The sequence below is a fragment of the Hemiscyllium ocellatum genome, assembly GCF_020745735.1.
Source record: "Hemiscyllium ocellatum isolate sHemOce1 chromosome 40 unlocalized genomic scaffold, sHemOce1.pat.X.cur. SUPER_40_unloc_5, whole genome shotgun sequence".
NCBI lineage: Eukaryota > Metazoa > Chordata > Chondrichthyes > Orectolobiformes > Hemiscylliidae > Hemiscyllium > Hemiscyllium ocellatum.
This window is the reverse complement of record NW_026867533.1, coordinates 110,088-131,645: the sequence shown is the minus strand read 5'-3', so window position 1 is coordinate 131,645 and position 21,558 is coordinate 110,088.

The following is a 21,558-nucleotide window of genomic DNA, read 5'->3' as shown; positions in this document are numbered from 1 at the left end:
GACTTACAAGGGTTCTAAGGGGCAAGTTTTTCATGCAACAGGCGGTGCGTGTATGCAAGAGGAAGTGCAGGCCAGTACAAGGCTAGTAACATATAAAAGGCATCGGGAGGGGTAGAAGAAAACTCCACAACCACCTGATGAAGGAGCAGTGTTCGGAAAGCTAGTGGTTCCAAATAAACCTGTTGGATTATAACCTGATGTTGGGTGAGTTTTAATTTGAACTGGAAGGGATTAGAGGGCCAAGTGCTGGTAAATGGGACGAGGTTAATTTTGGATATCTGGTTAGCATGGACGAGTTGGGCTGAAGGATCTGTTTCTGTGTTGTACATCTGTTTGACTCTATGACATCACTGAGATGTACAAAATAATGGGAGGTGTTAATTGGGTAGACAGTAAGGAAATATTCCCCTTGATGGAGGAACCAATTCAGACAAATGTTGTAAAGACTGGAAGGCAGTGCAGATATTTAAGGTGAGGGGCAGGAGACTGAAGGGGAATGTCAGTGATAAAGTCATACAGCATGGAAACAGACCTTTTGGTTCCCCCCAAAGTCCATGCTAACCATAATCCCAAACAAAACTAGTCCCACCACCTGCTCCTGGCCCATATCCCTTCAATACTTTCCTGTTTGTCCAAATATCTTTTAAACATTGGAACTGAACCCGCATCCATTAATTCCTCACGAACCACTCTCTGTGTAGAACAGGTTGAACCTCATTTCCCTTTTAAATCTTTCTCCTCTCACTTTAAAAGTATGTCCCCTAGTGCTGAAGTCTAGCGGGGAATAAGCTCCCTAGTCCAAGGGGAAAATTTCCCCATGATCTACCTTATGAACATCCTTCATGATTTTATACATCTCAACCATGTCATCGAATAATAGAGATATACAGCTCAGAAACAGATCCTTCGGCCCAACTCATCCATGCTGACCAGATATCCTAATTTACCCTAGTCCCATTTACCTGTCCTTGTTCCATATCTCTCTAATCACTTCCTCTTCATATACAAGCCCTGAAGTCTATCACCCGAGGGAAAAGACATCTGACATTCACCTTATATATGCTCCTTATTATACTATAAACCTCTGTAAGGTCACCCCTCAACCTTCAAGCTCCTTTCCATATAACTCAAACCCTCCAGTCCTGACAACATCCTCGTAAATAATTTCTGAACAGTTTAACAATACCCCTCCTATAACAGGGAGACCAGAATTGGGCACAGTATTCTAGAAGAGGCCTGTACAACCTCCACATGATGTCCTAACTCCTATACTCATGGTCTGTATAATGAAGGGAAAAGGCTTTCACCCAGAGGGTGGTGAGAAACTGAATTCACTGCCGGAAGGGTATTACAGACAGAAGCTCTCGAATCATTGAAGAAGGATTCAGATGTGCACTTGCAATGCCAAGACATACAAGGTGATGAGTCTTGAAGGAGAACCGTTGCTGGTGTTTTTGAATCTGTAGTCTGTCATGTTTGTCCGAAACGTCAATTTTCCTGCCCCTTGGATGCTGCCTGACTTGCTGGGCTTTTTCAGCACCACTCTAATCTAGACTCTGGTTTCCAGCATCTGCAGTCCTTGTTTTTACCTTATACAAGGTGATGGGCCGAGGGCTGAGAAATGAGATTGCCATAGTTTGATGGTTGTTTATGACTGGCACAGAAGCAATGGGCTGAAGGGACTTGTTCTGCACTGTAGACCACTGCCATTCGATAAACAACAGGACAATGAAGAGCCTTTGATTGAGGTGTTGGCACTAACAATTGTCAATGTGGCAGTGCCACAAGATTGAGCTTTATTCTGACACACTGTCAGACCTGGGTTTGAACTCTGTTCTCGCTCTCTGCAGATGCTTCTGCACCTGCTAAATATCTTCATCACTCAGTGTTTATTTGTGGTTACAGAGAGGATCTGAGGCTGCAGAGATGAAATCTGATGGTTTGTTAGATATGGGAAGGCGAAGCAGACACTTCCTGATTGAAAATGAAAAGTCAAACATAGAGTTGTGAGGCTGTTAATCTATATTTTGTTCCACAAATCCAGACGACACAAGTTTCAGTACAACAGCAGATGCTTTATTATCGGAGTGCAGCGCGGGATTCTCCATGTCCCTGAAAGTAGTTGTGTGTCTACTTGTGGTGATACAAAAGGTCTATAATCCACATGGTTGACTGTCGTTACATTGTTTAAGATGGGCAATTATAATTTTACAAGGTCCGGTGAATGTTGATGTCCTGCAATAACGACTGATTATCGTATTCTTCATGATCATGTATCAATGGGAAGAGATTAAAACTGAAGGGTTTTGCCTGTTTTCAACGGGGAATGCACATCCCTATGCTAATATGGAGAGGAAGCAAGATAATGGGAGCAGGAGGCAGTTTAACAGGGTTGTGGCCAAGGCTATCAGTCTGGGCTGGGGAGGACAAATACCGTTGCCTGAGACTGCAGAGGAATCCACATGTGTGGCTGCAATGGATTCCTTCACGAAGATTCAGTTATCCTACTGAGATGTTCTGTCTATTCTGTAATTGATACTGTGTGAGTCTGTTTCACAGTGGAATGTTTAAGCCTTGAGTGCCCAGTATGCCTTGAAAGAGAATTAAAGCATGAAGTGATCCTTTTCTGGCTTTATAACGTCCTCACCAAACTCCTCCTGTCAGATATAAACCAGCCCCTCGCTCACTGACACCAATCACCCCCTGTTGAATATAAACCACCCCACAGACACAAATCTCCCCATGTCTGATTTCACCCTGTCCCACAGACAGTGACAACATTTTCCTCCAGTCTGATATAAACCAGCCCCACAGACACTAACACCAATCTCCCCCAGTCTGATATAAACCAGCCCCACAGACACTGACACCAATCTCCCCCAGTCTGATATAAACCAGCCCCACAGTCACTAACACCAATCTCCCCCAGTCTGATATAAACCAGCCCCACAGTCACTGACACCAATTTCCCCCAGTCTGATATAAACCAGCCCCACAGTCACTGACACCAATCTCCCCCAGTCTGATATAAACCAGCCCCACAAACACTAACACCAATCTCCCCCAGTCTGATATAAACCAGCCCCACAGTCACTAACACCAATCTCCCCCAGTCTGATATAAACCAGCCCCACAGTCACTGACACTAATCTCTGACTGTCTGCTATAAACCAGCCCCACAGACATTGACGCCAATCTCTGCCTGTCTGATATAAACCAACTAGTTAAAAACAAGGGCTGCAGATGCTGGAAACCAGAATCTAGATGAGAGTGGTGCTGGAAAAGCACAGCACGTCAGTCAGCATCCGAGAAGCAGGAAAATCGACGTGTCGGGCAAAAACCCTTCATCAGGGATAGAGGCAGGGAGTCTGCAGAGTGGAAAGATCTTGTAGACAGAGGAGGAAAACTGATATAAACGAGCCCCACAGTCACCAATCTCCCCCAGTCTGATATAAACCAGCCCCACAGTCACTAACACCAATCTCCCCCAGTCTGATATAAACCAGCCCCACAGACACTGACGCCAATCTCTGCCTGTCTGATAAGAGAAAGTGAGGACTGCAGATGCTAGAGATCAGAGCTGAAAATGTGTTGCTGGAAAAGCGCAGCAGGTCAGGCAGCATCCAAAGAGCAGGAGAATCGACGTTTCGGGCATGAGCCCTTCTTCAGGAATGAGGAAAGTGTGTCCAGCAGGCTAAGATAAAAGTAGGAAGGAGGGACCTGGGGGAGGGGTGTTGGAAATGCGATAGGTGGAAGGAGGTCAAGGTGAGGGTGATAGGCCGGAGTGGGAGTGGGGGCGGAGAGGTCAGGAAGAAGATTGCAGGTTAGGAAGGCGGTGCTGAGTTCAAGGGATTTGACTGAGACAAGGTGGAGGAAATGAGGAAGCTGGAGAAATCTAGGTTCATCCCTTGTGGTTGGAGGGTTCCTAGGCGGAAGATGAGGTGCTCTTCCCCCAATGATGGGGAGACAGGCTGCCTACTTGCAGAACATTTCAGGGAACACCTCTGGGACACCCGGACCAAGCAACCCAACCACCCCGTGGTTCAACACTTCAACTCCCCTTCCCACTCCACCAAGGACATGCAGGTCCTTGGACTCCTCCATCGCCAGACCATAGCAACACGATGGCTGGAGGAAGAGCGCCTCATCTTCTGCCTAGGAACCCTCCAACCACAAGGGATGAAACTAGATTTCTCCAGCTTCCTCATTTCCCCTCTCCCCACCTTGTCTCAGTCAAATCCCTCGAACTCAGCACTGCCTTCCTAACCTGCAATCTTCTTCCTGACCTCTCTGTCCCCACCCCCACTCCAGCCTATCGCCATCACCTTGACCTCCTTCCACCTATCGCATTTCCAACGTCCCTCCCCCAAGTCCCTCCTCCCTACCTTTTATCTTAGCCTGCTGGACACACTTTCCTCATTCCTGAAGAAGGGCTCATGCCCGAAACGTCGATTCTCCTGCTCTTTGGATGCTGCATGACCTGCTGCGCTTTTCCAGCAACACATTTTTCAGCTCTGCCTGTCTGATATAAACCAGCCCCACAGACACTGACGCCAATCTCTGCCTGTCTGATATAAACCAGCCCCACAGACACTGACGCCAATCTCCCCCTGTCTGATATAAACCAATTAATTGAAAACAATGACTGCAGATGCTGGAAACCAGAGTCTAGATGAGAGTGGACCTGGAAAAACACAGGCAGCGTCCGAGGAGCAGGAAAATCGACGTGTCGGGCAAAAACCCTCCATCAGGAATAGAGGCAGGGAACCTGCAGAGTGGAAAGATCTTGTAGACAGAGGAGGAAAACTTCTTCAAGACAAAAAAGACTGAGTGTATGCCTCTCATAATTTTGTACAGTTCTATAAGATCCCCTCTCAGTCTCCTAGACTGCCAAGAAAAGAAGTTCTAGCTTGTTCAGCCTCTCCTTATAACACTGAGTGCGAGCAACATCCTTAGAAATTTCTTCTGCACCTTTCCAGTTTAATAACATCCTTCCTCGAGCAAGGTGACTAAAACAGAACACATGCTCCAACTGCAGCCTCACCCACCTCCTGTATAACTGTCGGTTTTTGTGAAGACAGAACTAAAGGATGGATACAATTGCTCAGCTGTTTCGTTGTCCTTTGTTATACATTTCCCCAATTTCCATCTGGAGGGACCTACCATTTGTCTTCATCAATCTCTTTCTCTTCATGCAGTGTAGAACCTTGTAGCGTCAGTCTTCATGCTCCCTGCAAGCTTACTTTCTTTTGGACTGTTTTCCCCATCTTAATCAATCCCTTGGTCCTTCTTTGCTGAATTCAAAACTGCTCTCAAACATCAGACCTATTATTTTTCTTGGCCCATTTCTATGCTATTTCCTTCAATTGGATGCTATCTAATTTCCTTTATAAGCCATGGATTGGCCCTGTTACCCATTTTGCTTTTGTACCAGACAGGAATAAATAGTTGTTGCAGTTCCCCCATGATTTCCTTGAATATTTGCCAATGCCTATCTACTGTCACACCTTTAAGCAACTTTCACTGATCTATCAACGCCAACTCATGCCTTATATGTCTTCATAGTTTCCTTTATTAAAATTCAGCACCCTAGTCTCCAAATCAGCTGGCTCACTCTCCATCTTGATAAAAAAGTTGTATCATGTCATGGTCACTCATCCCCAAGGAGTCTCACGCAGCTAGATTGGCAATGATTCCCTTCTCATTACACAGTACCCAGTCTAAGATGGCCTGCTCTCTAGTTGGTTCATCCACATATTGGTTAAGAAAACCATCCCGCATGTACTCCAGGAATTTTTCCTCTAAGACATTGTGGCTAATTTGATTTGTCCAATCTAGATGCAGATTAAAATCACCCATGATCACAGATGTCTCCATATCACATGCTTGGCTAATTTCCTGTTTAATACTATTCCGATATGACCACTGCAGTCTGGGGGTCTGTCTATGACACCCACTAATGTTTTTTGTCCTTTGGTATTTCACAGCTCCACCCATACAGTCTCCACATTGTCAAAGCTAATGTCCTAAAAAGAGATGAACAAAAATACATGACCGGGAATTGAGATATTTCTGCTCAAATATTGATCTTGGTTTGATGCTAATTAGCCTTGTCGACTTTCAATGAATTGCTTCATAAAATCTGGGACTGCCAGCAGAAGGTGATGAGCTAGAACATTTGTGGAATTGCTTTCTCAGTAAATGAACATAGATACATTTTGTTGAGTTTTTCACAGTAGATGACAGTGCTTCTCCAGCTGGTGGAAGTGACGGCTGATAGTAGATCCTTCAACCAACACCTTCACTCATAAAAAGTTAAGGCATACAAAAGGTTGACTGAGGCTACTTAGTTTAACATCATTTATTGAAAAAAATGGTGGAGTCTTTAAAAAAGAATGTTACAGCAGAAAACTGAGAATGGCTTTACAAAATGGAAATCTTGCCTGATAAATGTATTGGAATTCTTGGAGAAAATGGAGGAAACCGTGATTGTAATATGTTTTGATTTTCTGAAGGTGTTTGACAGCACCCTTGCATAAGATTACTGAATGAGAAAGGAGCCTTGGCTTTGGAGGGACTGTATTAATGTGGAGAGAGGATTTTTGAAATTCCAATCAGAAAAGTTTGATGAAGTGTTTTATTTTACAGGATGTCAAAGTGTGGAGTACCACATAAATCTGCTCTGGGGGAGAAAAAAAATTTACAAAGTATTTTGATGACTTAGATGAGGAAAGTGAATATATTGAAGGCAAGTTTGCGAATGACACAAAAATTGGAGCGGAGACAAGTGGGTGAGTATGACACAAAAAGAAGTTTGTGGATCGATACAGATAGGACGAGAGTGAACAAGGAGCTTTGCACATTAATGTAATGTGGATTAAATAAATGAGAACAGACATAAACAGTGAACTTGTGCATTTTAACAGGCAAGATAGAGATTGAATTCAGAAATCTACAGGAAGTCTGCATCTCCGAACCACAAAAAGTTAGCGTTTAATTTCAACTGTCAATAAAGATGGCAAATGTCATGTCGGGGTTTGTTTAAAAACTAATGGAATATTGAGGTTAGGAACAGTCAGATAGAGCAGCGAATGTGTAGCTGAGGAGCTGCTGCAGGGGTTAGGATTCCCATTTTTCAATCATTGGGATCTCTTCAGGGATAGAAATGACCTATATAAGAGGGACCTGAATTGGAAGGGGACCGATATTCTTGTGGGCAAATTTGCTAGCAGTATGCTGAAGGTTTTAAATTAGTAAGGGGGATGGTGGGAACCAACAAGATAGTGAGAAAAGAGAAATTTTTGAGTTGAGATGTGGTGAGCAATTCTAGGGGTCAAGGCAGACAACAGTTTGGTAAGGTAAGACTGCTAAACTGCATTTACTTCGATGCAAGAGATCTGACATGTGAGACAGATGAACATAGGGCATAGATGGGAATGTGGGACAAGGATAACATTACCATTACAGAAATGTGGGTCAGGGATGAACAGGACTGGCAACTTAATGTTCCAGGATACAGATGTTATAGAATGTATAGACAGAGGAGCAAGAGAGGAGATGGAGTAGTGTTTTGGTTAGAAAGAACATTACAGCTGGATGTAGAGAGGATATTTCTTGGAGACTGCCAAGTGAAGTTATATGGATGAAACTTAAAAATAAGAAAGAGGTGATGACCTTGCTGGGATTGTAAAATAATAGTCAGTGGGAAATTTACAAGCGATTATGCTATCTGTAAGGAAAGAGGATAATGGTAGGGAATTTTAACTTTCCAACCAGAGTTTGGGGTAGTGTTAAGATTTTGGAATGTGGAGAAATTGGTTAAGTGTGTACAAGAAAACGTTGTTATTCAATATGTGGATGCACCTACTGGACAGTTCGCAATACTTGACCTTCTGTTGAGAATCAAGGCAGGACAAGTGACTGAGGTGTCTGTAGGGGCACATTTCAGGGAAAGTGATCATAATTCTATTGGTTTAATAATAATGATGAGAAAGGATAGAATTGATTTAAAAATGAAAGTTTCAAATTGGAATGTGGCCAGTTTCGATGGTAGAAGACTTTGAGAAGTTGGTTGAGGGAGATTATTCTCAGGTAAAGGGACGGCTGACAAGTGGGAGGCCTTTAAGAATGAGACAATGAGAGTTCAGTGATGGTATGTTTCTGTTTGTGTGAAGGGCAAGGCATGGGAAAAGCTCAATGATGAGGGAAATTGCAACTCCTGTCCAGAAAACGAAGGGGGCATTCATCAGATATAGACAGCTGGGATTGAGTGAATCCTGAGAAGGGGATAAGGGCAGTCGGAGTATCCTTAACCAGGAAATCATGAGGGAAAAAAGGGGGCATGAAATTGCTTTGGCAAATAGAATTAAGGAGAATCCGAAAAGATTCTAAAATTATTTTAAGGTTAAAAGAATAACTAAGGAGAGAATACAGCCCTTAAAGATCAACATGGCTTTCCATACATGGAACCACAGGAGATGGCTGAGACACTAAGCAAATATTTTGTATCAATATTTACAGTAGACAGGAGCATAGAAGCTAAGGAACTTGGGAAATAAATAATGTGATCTTAAAATGAGTTCATCTTACAGAAGAGGAGGTGTTGGAGGTCTTACAGTAGAAAAATGGAAATAAATCCTGGAGACCTGGTTAGGTTTTCTCCGAACTTTGTGGGAAGCTAGGGAAGAGATTCGTGGACCCCTTGCTGAGATATTTGTATCGTTGATAATCACAGATGAGATGCCAGAAGACTGGAGAGTGACTAATGTGGCAGCATTATTGAAGAAAGTTGTATGGAAAAGCCAGGGAACCATAAACTGGTGAGCCTTTCACACCAGAGATGCTGCCAGACCTTCTGAACATTTCCAGCAGTTTCCGTTTTTGTTTCTGATACACAGCATCCACAGTTCTTTCAGTTTTTACTTAGTAGTCAGAGAGCATTACGTTTTGGATGGGAGGCCTGTTAGAACATAACAACATCCAAACATTAGAAATACGATCAGGAGTAGGCCATCTGACCCCATGAGTCTGCTCTGCCTTTCAATAACATCATGGATCATCTTTCAATGGACTAAGATTCCACTTACCCACCCGCTCACTATAACCCTCCATTCCTTTACTGTTAAAAAATCTATTTTCACCTTTAAAACATTCAACAGGTTGGTCTCAGCTGCTTCACTAGGCAGGGGATTCCACAGATTCACAACCCTTTGGGTGAAGATGTTGATCCTCAACTCAGTCCTAAATCTGTTGCCCTTATTTTAATGTTATGTCCCGTCATTCTAATTTCACCCACCAGTGGAAATAGCCTCCCTGCTTCTGTCTTATCTATCCCATTTATAATTTTACAACACCCCTCCCACATTCTTCTGAATTCCAATGAATATACTCCCAGTCTGCTCAATCTCTCCTCACAAGCCAACCCCCTCATTTCCAGAATCAACATAATCAACCTCCTCAGCAAGCCCCACCCCAGTGCCATCTCATGTAAGGCCTTGGGGAGTGTTGCTGAGCAAAGAAACCAAAGGGTGCAGATGCATCATTCCTTGAAAGTGGAGTTGCAGGTAGACAGGGTGGGGAAGAAAGTGTTTGGCATGCTTTCCTTCATTGGTCATAACATTAAGTGTAGGAGTCGAGATGTCATATCTCAGCTGTACAGATCATTTGTGAGGCCACGTTTAGAATTATTACAGACAAATCTGGCTGACCATTTCTATGAAGGATTTTGTGAAACTTGAGGGGATGTAGAAAAGATTTCCAAGAATGATGCTGGAACTGGAGTGTTTAAGGTACAAGGTGAAGCTGAATAGACTGGGGCTTTTCTTTTCCCTACAGTGAGAGGAAAGGAGGCTGAGGAATGGCCTGAACAAGACCCTATAAAACCATGCAGGGCATTGATATGGTGAATAGCCAAGGCCTTTTTCCTCGAGTGGGAGAGTCCAAAACTAGAGGACAGCAGATTAAGGTGAGAGGAGAAACGTTTGAAAAGAACCTGAGGGGTAACCTTTTCACGTGTATGTATGGAAACAGCTGCCAGTGGTAGTGGTGGAGGTGGGTTCAATTACTGCATTTAAAAGGCACCTGGATGGGTGTATGAACAGGGAACATTTAGAGAAAGATAGGCCAAATGTCTGGCAAATGGTACTCAGTCAGGTTGGGATATCTGGTCAGTGCAGTTGGACCGAAGGGTCTGTTTCTGTGCCTGATATCTGTATGACTATAATGTTTGTTTAAACTGAAAAGAAGCTCTATTTTTACCACAGCTGGAATACTGTGGACTGTTCTTGGGACTCATCTCACAAAGAAAAGGTACACTGGACTGTGAGACAATCCACACGAGGTTTAGTCGACTGATCCTGAGGATGGAGGGACTGTCTTGAGAGTAGAGACTGAGTCGTTTGGGCCTATACCCATTAGAACATAGAAGATTCAGTGGTGACATTCTGAAACATCGATTATTTTCAGGAAACTTGATGGTGTAAATGCAGAAATGTTGTTTCCCCTTGTGGGAGAGGTTCGGACCAGTGAGTAAAATCTCTGAATTAGAGGTCACAAATGTCAGGCAGAACAGAATTTTGTCTCCCAGAATGTAGTGAATCTGTGGAATTTGTTTCCATAGAACACTGTCGAGGCTGGGTCAGTCAGTATTTTGAAGGCTGAAATGGGCAGGTTTTGATCTGGGAATTGAATCAATGCTTACAGTTAAACGCTGAAAAGTGGAGGTGAGGATTATCAGCTCAGCTATGATGTCATTGTTTGGAAGCCCAAACCCCATTGGCTGAACAGACTGCTTCTGGTTCCCTCTCATTGACTTTTGCTCGAAGTTAGTCTTTTCAGAATTATATAGGTCTCATCGAAATTACCCTCCATTTCATGTTTGAAGCCCAGCTGCTTCAATCCCTCCTCATCATGAAAAAAGACAGGGATCATCTTTCTCACTGTTTGATGGCATTGCATTCTGCCTCTAATGCAGTGACTACATTTATAGTCCTCCAGTTCTGTTGAATATTTGTCAAACACAACCATAGCTGTCACAGAAAAGGTTAAAGACAGATCAAAACGACATTTAAACTACCATATCAAGCACACTGTCGGCATGTGTTGCATGGAATACACACACATTGCATATTAAAGCTCTCTCAGTACTCATCCATTATACACTGCAAGGGTTGTTCAGAGATGATTTGCTTATGTGTGTGTGTGTATGTCTGTGCCTGTAGATGATAATCTACTTGTATAACAAAGTTTTGATGCATAGTATTGTTCCCTTTTTATTCTAGTATCAAGCATTTCAAAACCAGAAAGACAGTGGGTAGGAGTTCAAGCCCCTTTACATGGCTACATCAAATGTTTTCCGTGATTGTACAGCTCATGTAATGTGCTGGGTAAATCTCCCTCTATATTGTGTTGTCCAATGCAATCATGTCAAATATATTTTGGTTTAGACACAGAGTAGAGCTGCATCCAGGATTCCCTAAAAAAAATCCTCCCAGAGTTGACACAAAATAAATTGACCTCTACAATATTAAACCTTCCATGAGATGTGCAGTGTAAGGTTAATTATAGACTAAATATGCATTACACTGAACCATTAAACATTCCTCAGACAAGAATAATAGTGCAGAGATACAATGAAAACACTAACACAGGAAAGTCTTGCAGCCTCATTCCTATCAAGCATTTCCAGATCACTCAATACTCACAGATTTTTGAGAAAATCTTGCTGTCCTGACTCAAATCTCTCGAAAGAAATGGATGAATTTGGCTGAGAGGCAATGTTGGTGAGGTGTTGGCTTCATGTTATTGAGGAAAACATTGTCCGATTGTGGAGAGGCAAAACAAGGCATCAGAGATAAAGAAAAAAGGGGGCAGGCAGGAGGGGAAGAGAGAAAAAGAGACACAGAAATATTAGCTGTGCCAATGTATCTCTTATTTATAGTTTTTTGACTAAACATGACAATTGATACCTCTGTCATTCAACAATCATACAACTTATGTATTAAAAAGTCCTAACATCAATTAGTATTGGAATCCATTGAGTTATTTGCATTTTTCCACAATTCGTGTGATGTGCTTGTGGGGAAATATAAATTAGGGTTTTGTGGTTCTGTAATCTATTCTGAGAATTCTATTTCTGTGTTTATTTACATAAATGCTTAATTGGCTTCAAGGAAGTGATGATGGCAGCAAAGCCAGGTGAATGAAGTGATTTGGTGGTAAGTTTCAAATCGAAACAAGTTTATTTTAAGAATGTTGACCATTTGCAGAAGTGAATAAAAATTTATGAAGCCGAATTGCAACAGATTTTATTTATTTCTGAAAGATAAATAATTTAAAACTTTTATTTAGGTTAACAATTCAGTGCTGAAAATTCTGCAAATTTAGAATATCCACGTGAAATACAGGAACTGCCGCACAATTACATTTAATTGATATCGTTGTTACAAGGTTTCGTTACACGTATTACTTAATGGTAAGGGTCAGCAATGAGTCCCTATCCCCAACTGCCCATTGAATAGCTTGCGAAAGCCACTTTAGAACACAGTCAATTACTTCCCAGTGGGTCTGGAATCTCATGTCGGCCAGACCATGTAAAGGTGACAGATGCCTTGTCATTCGTGAACCAGCTGTTTTTGTATTTTTCCATTGACTCGGGTTACATGGTCACCATTTGCCTTCCTTTCTGATGCCAGGATTTCTTTAAATTCACATTTCACCCTGAGCAAACGATGATATTCCAAACCCTGGCCATCCAACATCAAACTGGAGTTCGAGAATACTGGTCCCATGATATCATCCCTGTGATCCGAATGTTGGCAATGTACAGAAAGCACAGAAATGCAATAAATCTGACACTTTACATCATGAACAAATACTGGAGTGAAATACTGGCAAGAACTCTCTTGCTGTTCACAGCAACATCACAGGAGACTTTGCATCCACTCACCAATCTAAAATCTGTACCGGACTCTGTCTGAAGAGCCTGACTCACCGTAATTAGCATTTGTTGAATTCTTCACTGAATTATGAAAGCGTTAGTCACATATCCCAAGAAGGTGGCCATCAGCTCCCTTTTTGAAGGCCTGCCGTCTTGTTCGGCTAATTATGGTTGATCTTTCTTAAGAAACTTTATTACAACCAAATGGCTTCTCAGTCGAGACTGTAGTGCTGGAAAAGTACAGCAGGTCAGGCAGCGTCTGAGGAGCAGGAGAATCGATGTTTTGAGCATAAGGCCTTCATTAAGATACCTGATGTCGTTGTTATGGCTGGAACATTGATTCTCCTGCTCCTTGGATGCTGCCTGACCTGCTGTGCTTTTCCAGCACTACACTCTCAACTCAGATCTCCAGCACCTGCAATCCTCACTTTCTCCTGATGGGTTTCTTAGTCAGGTTCGGCACAGGAAAGGGACCATCGCCTTTTTGTTGAACAGGTCGGGCAGGCCAGGTAGGAAGGTCACACATCCTCCTCTGAAGGACAATACTGAACCATGTAACATGCTTCAAAACTTTGGTAGGTCTGTGATTATCATTCGTTACTTCAGCAGTTTCGTTTCATACTCTTTCATTAATTGAAGCTACTATGGTTGAGATTGGTTCTGGAACTTTACTCCAAACCTTTCGATTGCTTATTACATACTCATAATGCCTCCTTAACCACTTTCTCAAACTGTCATATTAGCTTCAATGATTGTTTTATTGACTCATGGAACACGGTGGTTGCTTTTAGTTGTCGGTAGGTGTCCTTCAGAAGATGGCAGAAAGCTGCCTTTCTGAAATAACATCTTCCAAAATGACCTGAGGAAGGGAATTCCAGATTTTGACCCAGTTACAGTGAAAGATTGATGATATATTTCCAAGTCAGGATGCCGAGTAGTTTAGAGAGGAGCTTACAGTGGTGCTGTTCCCATGTATCTGCTGTTCTTATCCATCGAGATGCAAGGGGTAGTGGGAAGGTACTGTGTAAGGAAGTGGCTAAGTTACTGCAGTGCAGTATTTTAGATAGTGCATATGGCAGGTTTGCCTGAAGAAGGGCTTATGCCCGAAACATCGATTCTCCTGCTCCTTGGATGCTGCCTGACCTGCTGCGCTTTTCTAGCAATACATTTTTCAGCATATGGCAGGTACTAAGCATCAGATTTGGAGACAATGGAAGCTTGTGGATGTGCTGCTGATCAAGTGGGATGCTTTGTCCTGGACAATGCCTAGCTTCTTGAGTGCAGTTGAAGGTGCTCCTGTCCAGTCAAAGGGCGAGCTGTGCTATTACCCTCCTGACTTCTGTCTCTTAGGCAGTTAATTGGCTTTGCAAGTCAGGAAGGTGAGTTACTCGCTGCAGTATTCCTAGCCTCTGGCCTGCTCTTACAACCATTGTATTTATATGGAGTGTCCAGCTCAATTTCTAATGAACAATAAAACCCAGGATGTCGATGGTGAGGGATTCCGTGATGGTAACACTATTGAATGTCAAGGGGTTTTGGTTAGATTGTCTCTTATTGTCAATGGTCATTGTCTCGCAGGTTTGTGGTGTGAATGCTATTTGCCACTTGTCAGCTCAAGGCTGGAAATTGTCCAGATTTTGTTGCGTTTGAATGTGGACTGAGCAGTCCCAAAAAAAGTGCTAGATCAATGCAGATTTCACTTCTGACCTTCTGAGGGAGAGAAAGGCATTGCTGAAGCAGCTGAACATGATTGGGCCAAGGACACTTTCTTTAGGAACTCCAACAGAGATTTGCTTTGGCTGAGACGACTGCCCTCTAACAAGCAGAGCCACCTTCCAATGTGTGAGGTCTGACTGCAGGCAGCAGGGAGGTTGTCACCTGATACCCATTGAATCCAGTTTTGCTAGGACTCCATAATATCACACTCTGTCGAATGTGACCTTAATGTGAAGGGCTGTCACTCTTCCCTCATTTCTGGAATTCAGTTCTTTGTCCATGTTTAAATCAACGAGGAGAAAGTGAGGAGCGCAGATGCTGGAGATCAGAGCTTAAAAATGTGTTGCTGGAAAAGCGCAGCAGGTCAGGCAGCATCAAAGGAGCAGGAGAATCAACGTTTCGGGCATAAGCCCTTCTTCAGGAATCAGGCTTCAGAAGGGCTTACGCCCAAACCGTCGATTCTCCTGTTCCTTTGATGCTGCCTGACCTGCTGCGCTTTAACCAGCAACACATTTTCAGCTCCGGAAAACAGAATCAACCACTTCCCAGATGGTCTCACTTCCACCAAAGCCCTGCTGAATTTTATTGCTTAAACCTTACAATTCTAACTTTTAATGAATGCTGCCTCTTAGATTTATTTATTAACTTCCCTCAAGCTTTGTACTTTTAAACATAGGTTTATGAGCGAAACTACATATTGTCATTTCGCTCCTTTCACCCGGTGATAACTCTCTTATCTCTCTGACAGATAATTTACTCTCGCTGAAATAATCTTGTGTCTCTTCTGTTTCATTCTGGAAAATGGGAATGGAATTGAATGCAATGTTGAGACCAACAGCAAACTGTCTGTTTGTTCTTGACACTGTCAGTGTGTTCACCCTCAGAGGTAGGAAGGCTGTTTGTGCTGATAATACGGAAAGTAGCGCCTGATGTATCATTCTCAGCTGGCGCGCAACTTCCTGTTTCTATGTGCCAGCAGCAAGCCACACATCTCACTTCTGATCAGAAAATAAACCCAGGGGATACAATCTGGCAGAACCACCTGCCAATGTGGCCTATATCAGGACACAGAGTGTGAAGTGATCACATTGAAGTGACATTTGCAAATCGACCTTTCGATCTCTATTTCATGGTCTGATTCCAGGATGTCGTTGGACGAGTCTCTCGACTATCTAACAAGCTCATTCGATTCACTAATGTCTGGAACACATTGACATGCACCTTTTCATGTCTTTGATCGTGTACTACTTGTTACTCTCTCTTCAGATTTAATGTTCCCAGCTTTTGATTCTGTCTTCTGTGTCCATCACCTTCCCAGCCGAATACATTCTGTTTGATCTATTTCCTAAATTTTGATCAACTAAACAAATAATACAGTTTAGTACAGACAGGTCTGTTGGTGTGTCCGATTAACAGAATCAATATATGGAGAGATCACCTTGGCTGTATCTAACTCTGACCGACATTGAATTCAAATAAACCACAGCACTGTGTGGTTTCAAACTTTGCAAATCCTCTCTCTTTGATAGAGCTTGTTCTAACGGTTAATTCTTTTCTTGATTATTTCAGAAACTATAACTAAAAATCCCTATTTTTAACCAAGTTTCAAATATTATTAAAAGTTGCAGCACTGGCATTTCCTACAGTGAGCTTTGTGGTGTTTAAATGTTCTGGTCAAAATTTGCTTCAAGCAGAAGACTGAACCATTGGTTTCTCTGAGTTCCCAGCCATTGCCCTTGCAGTTCCATAATAACTGCAAGCTATTGATAAGCCCCAGAATGAACACAATGTCCAGGCCCTGTACACATCCAAACGCCATGATGGAGGCCTCGAAGCCCTCCGTTTCTTCCTGTCACGCCAACCCAAGCAGTACATGCTCAACCTCAACTACATTTCCTTTCAATCCTCCCACTTCCTCCAAACCAAAGGGGTAGTCATGGACCCCAGCTATGCCTGCCTCTTCGTCAGATATGTGGAATAGTCAGTCTTCCACAGCTACACCGGTATCATTGCCCATCTTTACCACCGCTACATTGATGACTGTATCAACGCCACCTCATGCAACCACTAGGAGGTTGAACAGTCCATCAACTTTACTAAAACCTTCCACCCTGACCTAAACTTTACAGGGACCATCTCGGACACCTCCCTCCCTTTCCTAGATCTCTCCATCTCTATCTCCAGTGACCAACTAAACATTTACTACAAGCCCACTGACTCCCACAGCTACCTGGACGACACCTCCTCCCACCCGACCTCAGGTAAAAATGCCATCCTTTATTCTCAATTCCTCTGCCTCCACCGCATCTGCTCCCAGGAGGACCAGTTCCACCATAAAACATCCCAGGTCCTTTATCAAAGACTGCAATTTCCTCTCCCACGTGGTCGATGATGCCCTTGAACCACATCCCTCCAATCGCAACAGGGACCCCTCCTGGTCCTCACCTTCCACCGCAACAACCTTGCATACATCATATCATCCTCTGCTGCTTCCACCACCGTAAACAGGCCCCATCACTCGGGGTATATTTCCCTCCCTACACCTATCGGCATTCCGGAGACACCATTCCCTCCACGACTCCCTCGTCAGGTCCATGCCCCACCAGCCCACTCCCCACCCCTGTCACCTTCCCCGTCACCACAGGAAGTGCAAAACCTGCACCCACACTTGCCCCCTCACCTCCGACAAGGCCCCAAATGATCCTTCCACATCCCACAGAAACTTATCTGTACTTCCACAAATGTCATCCACTGTGTCTATTCCACCTGATGTGGTCTCCTCTGCATCAGGGAGACAGGACACTAACTTGCGGATCATTTCAGAGAACATCTCTGGGACACCCGTACCAACCAACCCCACAGCCCCGTGGCTGAACACTTTAACTCCCCCTCCCACTCCACCAAGAACAGCCGGTCATATTCCTGTTCAATTCCAATGAATAAATACAAAATAACCGAGTCTGAATTTGGGATGATATTAATAGGATTTATTTCGATCGAAGCATGAACAGATTATTTTGACTGAACAGGTGGAGAGATTCACTTCCTGAAAAAGCAGCTCAAGTGATATAAGCTGGCACCAAACCGAGGTTGGTCAATACTGAGGCAAAACTACAGCATCCAGTCTTGAGTGAAATAAATAAAGAAACTATCTTAACCCCGGAACAAGATAGAGTGTATTAAATATGAACAAAGACACGAGTATTTTAGGATATAATAGAAAAGTAATTTATAGTATATTGAAATGCAAACAGAGATGTGAAGTCTCTACATTCTTCCTAGCTAAATTAATCATTTCAGAAATGCCTTTGTTAATTTTCATGTATCACTCGTCGGTCCATTCCACGAACCTTGCGAGGTCCTTGTTAAATTCTGAACCATCAGGCGGTGGTTCTCAGTGGTTGCGAGTTTCATGTTACAGCAAATTGTGATGTTGTCCACTGTATGCCAATGCATTAGTGAAAAATATAAAGTAATCACAGCTCCAAACATTTACAAAATATCACTATGGATCTTCCTTGAGTTGAAAAAAAAAGTCCCTTTGATCAATGATTTCTAAAATTTGTTCCCATATCTGTTGTGAAGGACGTTTTCAAATAACTTGAAGTGCAAATGGTTCCCATCAGTCGGAATACAGTAACATTTCATGTGTTACCCCACACAAAAAAAATCAAGCAATTTTGTTGTCACGAGTTGTTCTAAGCAAGTCGAGGATGGACTGTTTTATCAAACAAAATCATTTCCAATGTTGTGAGGGCTCGTCTATCTTCTGTGCAATGATCTGAATTTTGTATCTGAATGCAGATGTAACTGGCTGCTCTGGGTAAAAGTACAGTTTGTGCCTTTCACATTGTTAATGTATGTTACTGACTTTAGTTGAATAAAGTGATGTTGTCCCAGGCATCGTCTGGCACCATTAATTAGACCATTAATTTCCACATCACTAGCCGGAGAGTCAGGTGGAGTTTATTGATATCATTGAACCGAAGGCTTGGAATATTTCCAGTATGAATCATGTGAATTAGAGCCTCTGAACGAGACAAAGTAGGAAAGATGAATTGAGGAAAGATGAAGTTTTCACGACAGAGAGAGATCACTTCGCCCATCACACCTGTATCACGTGAAAACAGAACCTTCCAGCCAACACCCACTTTATAGCATGTTGTCCATAACCCTGCAGGTGATAGCACTTGAAGTAAACATTCGGGAACATTGTGTAGGGTCTAATCCATTATCAATATAGATATGATCTCCCATGCTGTAAATCCTGGCTTATGGGGAAAAAAGTAGGGGCAGAACGCCCATTTCTAAATGTTGTTTTTCAGGACATTTTGACAATTCTTGACTTAATATGGGCAGCACGGTGGCACAGTGGTTAGCACTGCTGCCTCACAGCGCCTGAGACCCGGGTTCAATTCCCGACTCAGGCGACTGACCGTGTGGAGTTTGCATCACACAGGAAAACAACACACACAGACCAAGTCCTAAACTATGAAAGTAACCACCCCAACACACACAAACGAAGCTGCATCAGGACACTATTCAAAAGATATGATCTCCCATGCTGTAAATCCTGGCTTATGGGGAAAAAAGACGGGGCCGTACGTCTATTTCTAAACGTTGTTTCTCAGGACATTTTGACAATTCTTGACTTAATATCATTGTAAACTGACATGAAAAAATGTAGACATGTTCCCCAGAAATGCTGACAGCAACATACCTTTACTCAGCCAAGATCAGCAACATGAATTAAGAAAGTTTTTAAAAATCTTTCTTTTAACTGATTATTGACAATACGGATTTCACAAAGTGAAAAGTACAGAAGGGAAGGGTGGAGGGCTGGGTGTGGACGATGTTCACTTGTGAGAAACAAAGCTCACACACTTCAATAATTTCAGTCCGAGACAAAATCTGAATCAGTGGTGCCCTTTATTTGACTCTTGCAAGATGGTGTGATGTCCATGTCGACAAGGCAGGGACCCACACACTGAATTCAACTAATACACGATATTGATGTAATTTGGTTTCTATTTTTTATTTCATTGCTCCTCCCCTGTTTACATCTTCCACTTCCCTAAGACCAGCACCCATTACTCCTGTTTATCTCTTGCCTTATCCAGCCTTGTCTGTGACAAAATGCTTATTTCTGACATCATGAGGCCATTTGACCTCATACCACAGTGGGTCATTGTTAGGCATATCTGTTGCTCACCATTATTTACTCCCTCCATCTGTGCCTTCCCCTACCATACTGATCCTTATGACCCTTTTAATTGGGGTTTGTTCCTGTGTTTCAGTAAAAGTGGGAAACAGATGTTTATACCTACTGTTTGTACAGGCGTTTCTAGCTTAACTCCCTCCCCTCACAGCATCTTGCCTATTCATCTGTAATATCTACCATTGTTTTGCAGTCCCGTTTCATTCTTGCATACAATTTTAGCTAATACAAAAACAATTATGTATTTCCTCCACATAGTTTCCATTCTTGTTGACTCAGCTCTTGGCTGAAACAATTACACACTGGTGTGAGTTCATTTACGTTGTATAAGTAATTATAATTGCAGAAGTAACACTACTTTACCTATATCCCACACACTGTTCCCTGATGTCTGGTTGCATTTGTGAGCAACAGGTGAACCTGCGAACCAGATTCAGGATGGTACTGCAGGTATTTCAGCAGATACTGTGTAAACGGAATTCTCCCATAAATCAGCAATGACATGAACATTTATTTTTTATGGTGTTTGAAACCAAATGAAATTAAACAACATGGTGGGACCAAATTCCTTTCATTTTTTTGAACTAGTATCAAGGGACATTCTCTGTGGGCCTGGGGTGGCAGGAGGATCTTTAACAGCAGAATGTGAGGGAACAAAGTTACCATTGGAAATCCAGATAGACTGGAACTTGTTTCACTGGAGTTCGGGGGTGACCTCATATAAGTTTATAAAGCCATGAGTGGAAAGGTGAATGGCTCTAATTTACATGATTCATCCTGGAAATGTACGAAGCTTTCGTTTCAAAAACATAAAAATCAATAAACTTCACCTGAACCTCTGGCTAGCGATGTGGAAATTAATGGTCTAATTAATGGTGCCAGACGATGCCTGGGACAACATCCCTTTATTCAACTAAAGTCAGCAATATACATTAACAATGTGAAAGGCACAAACTGTACTTTTACCCAGAGCAGCCGGTTTCATCTGCAGTCAGACACAACTTAAAATTCAGACCATTGCACAGAAGATGGTCGAGCCCTCACAACACCGGAAATGATTTTGTTTGATAAAAGAATTCATCGTAGACTTCCTCAGAGCAACTCATGTCAACAAACTTGTTTTTTTTTGTGTGTGGGGTAATACACGAAATGTCACTTTAATACGATTGATGTGAGCCACTTGCATTTCAGAAGTTATTTGAAAACGTCCATCGCATTAGATACGCGAATAAATTTTACAAATCATTGATCAAAGGGGACAATCTTTTTTGGACTCAAGGAAGATCCATAGTGATATTTTGTAAATGTTTGGAGCTGGGATTGTTTTCAATTTTTGACCCAGACATGGCGTATTTTCCCTATGGTGGGGGATTTCAACAATGGGGAACATGTTTTTACAATGAGAGGAGAAAATTTTTAAAAAAGATATCAGAGACAACATTTTACACAGAGAATGGTTTGTGTGTGGGATGATCTGGCAATGGATACTTACAACCTATAGAAGACATTTGGATAAGTAAATGAATATCAAATGTTTGGAAGGATATGGGCCAAGTACACACAGGTGGGATTAGTTTAGTTTGGGATTATGACTGGCATGGACTGGTTGGACTGAAGTGTTTGTTTCCATGCTGTATCACTCCATGACTCTATGACCATTTATCAATTTTTCTCAATATTACACAGT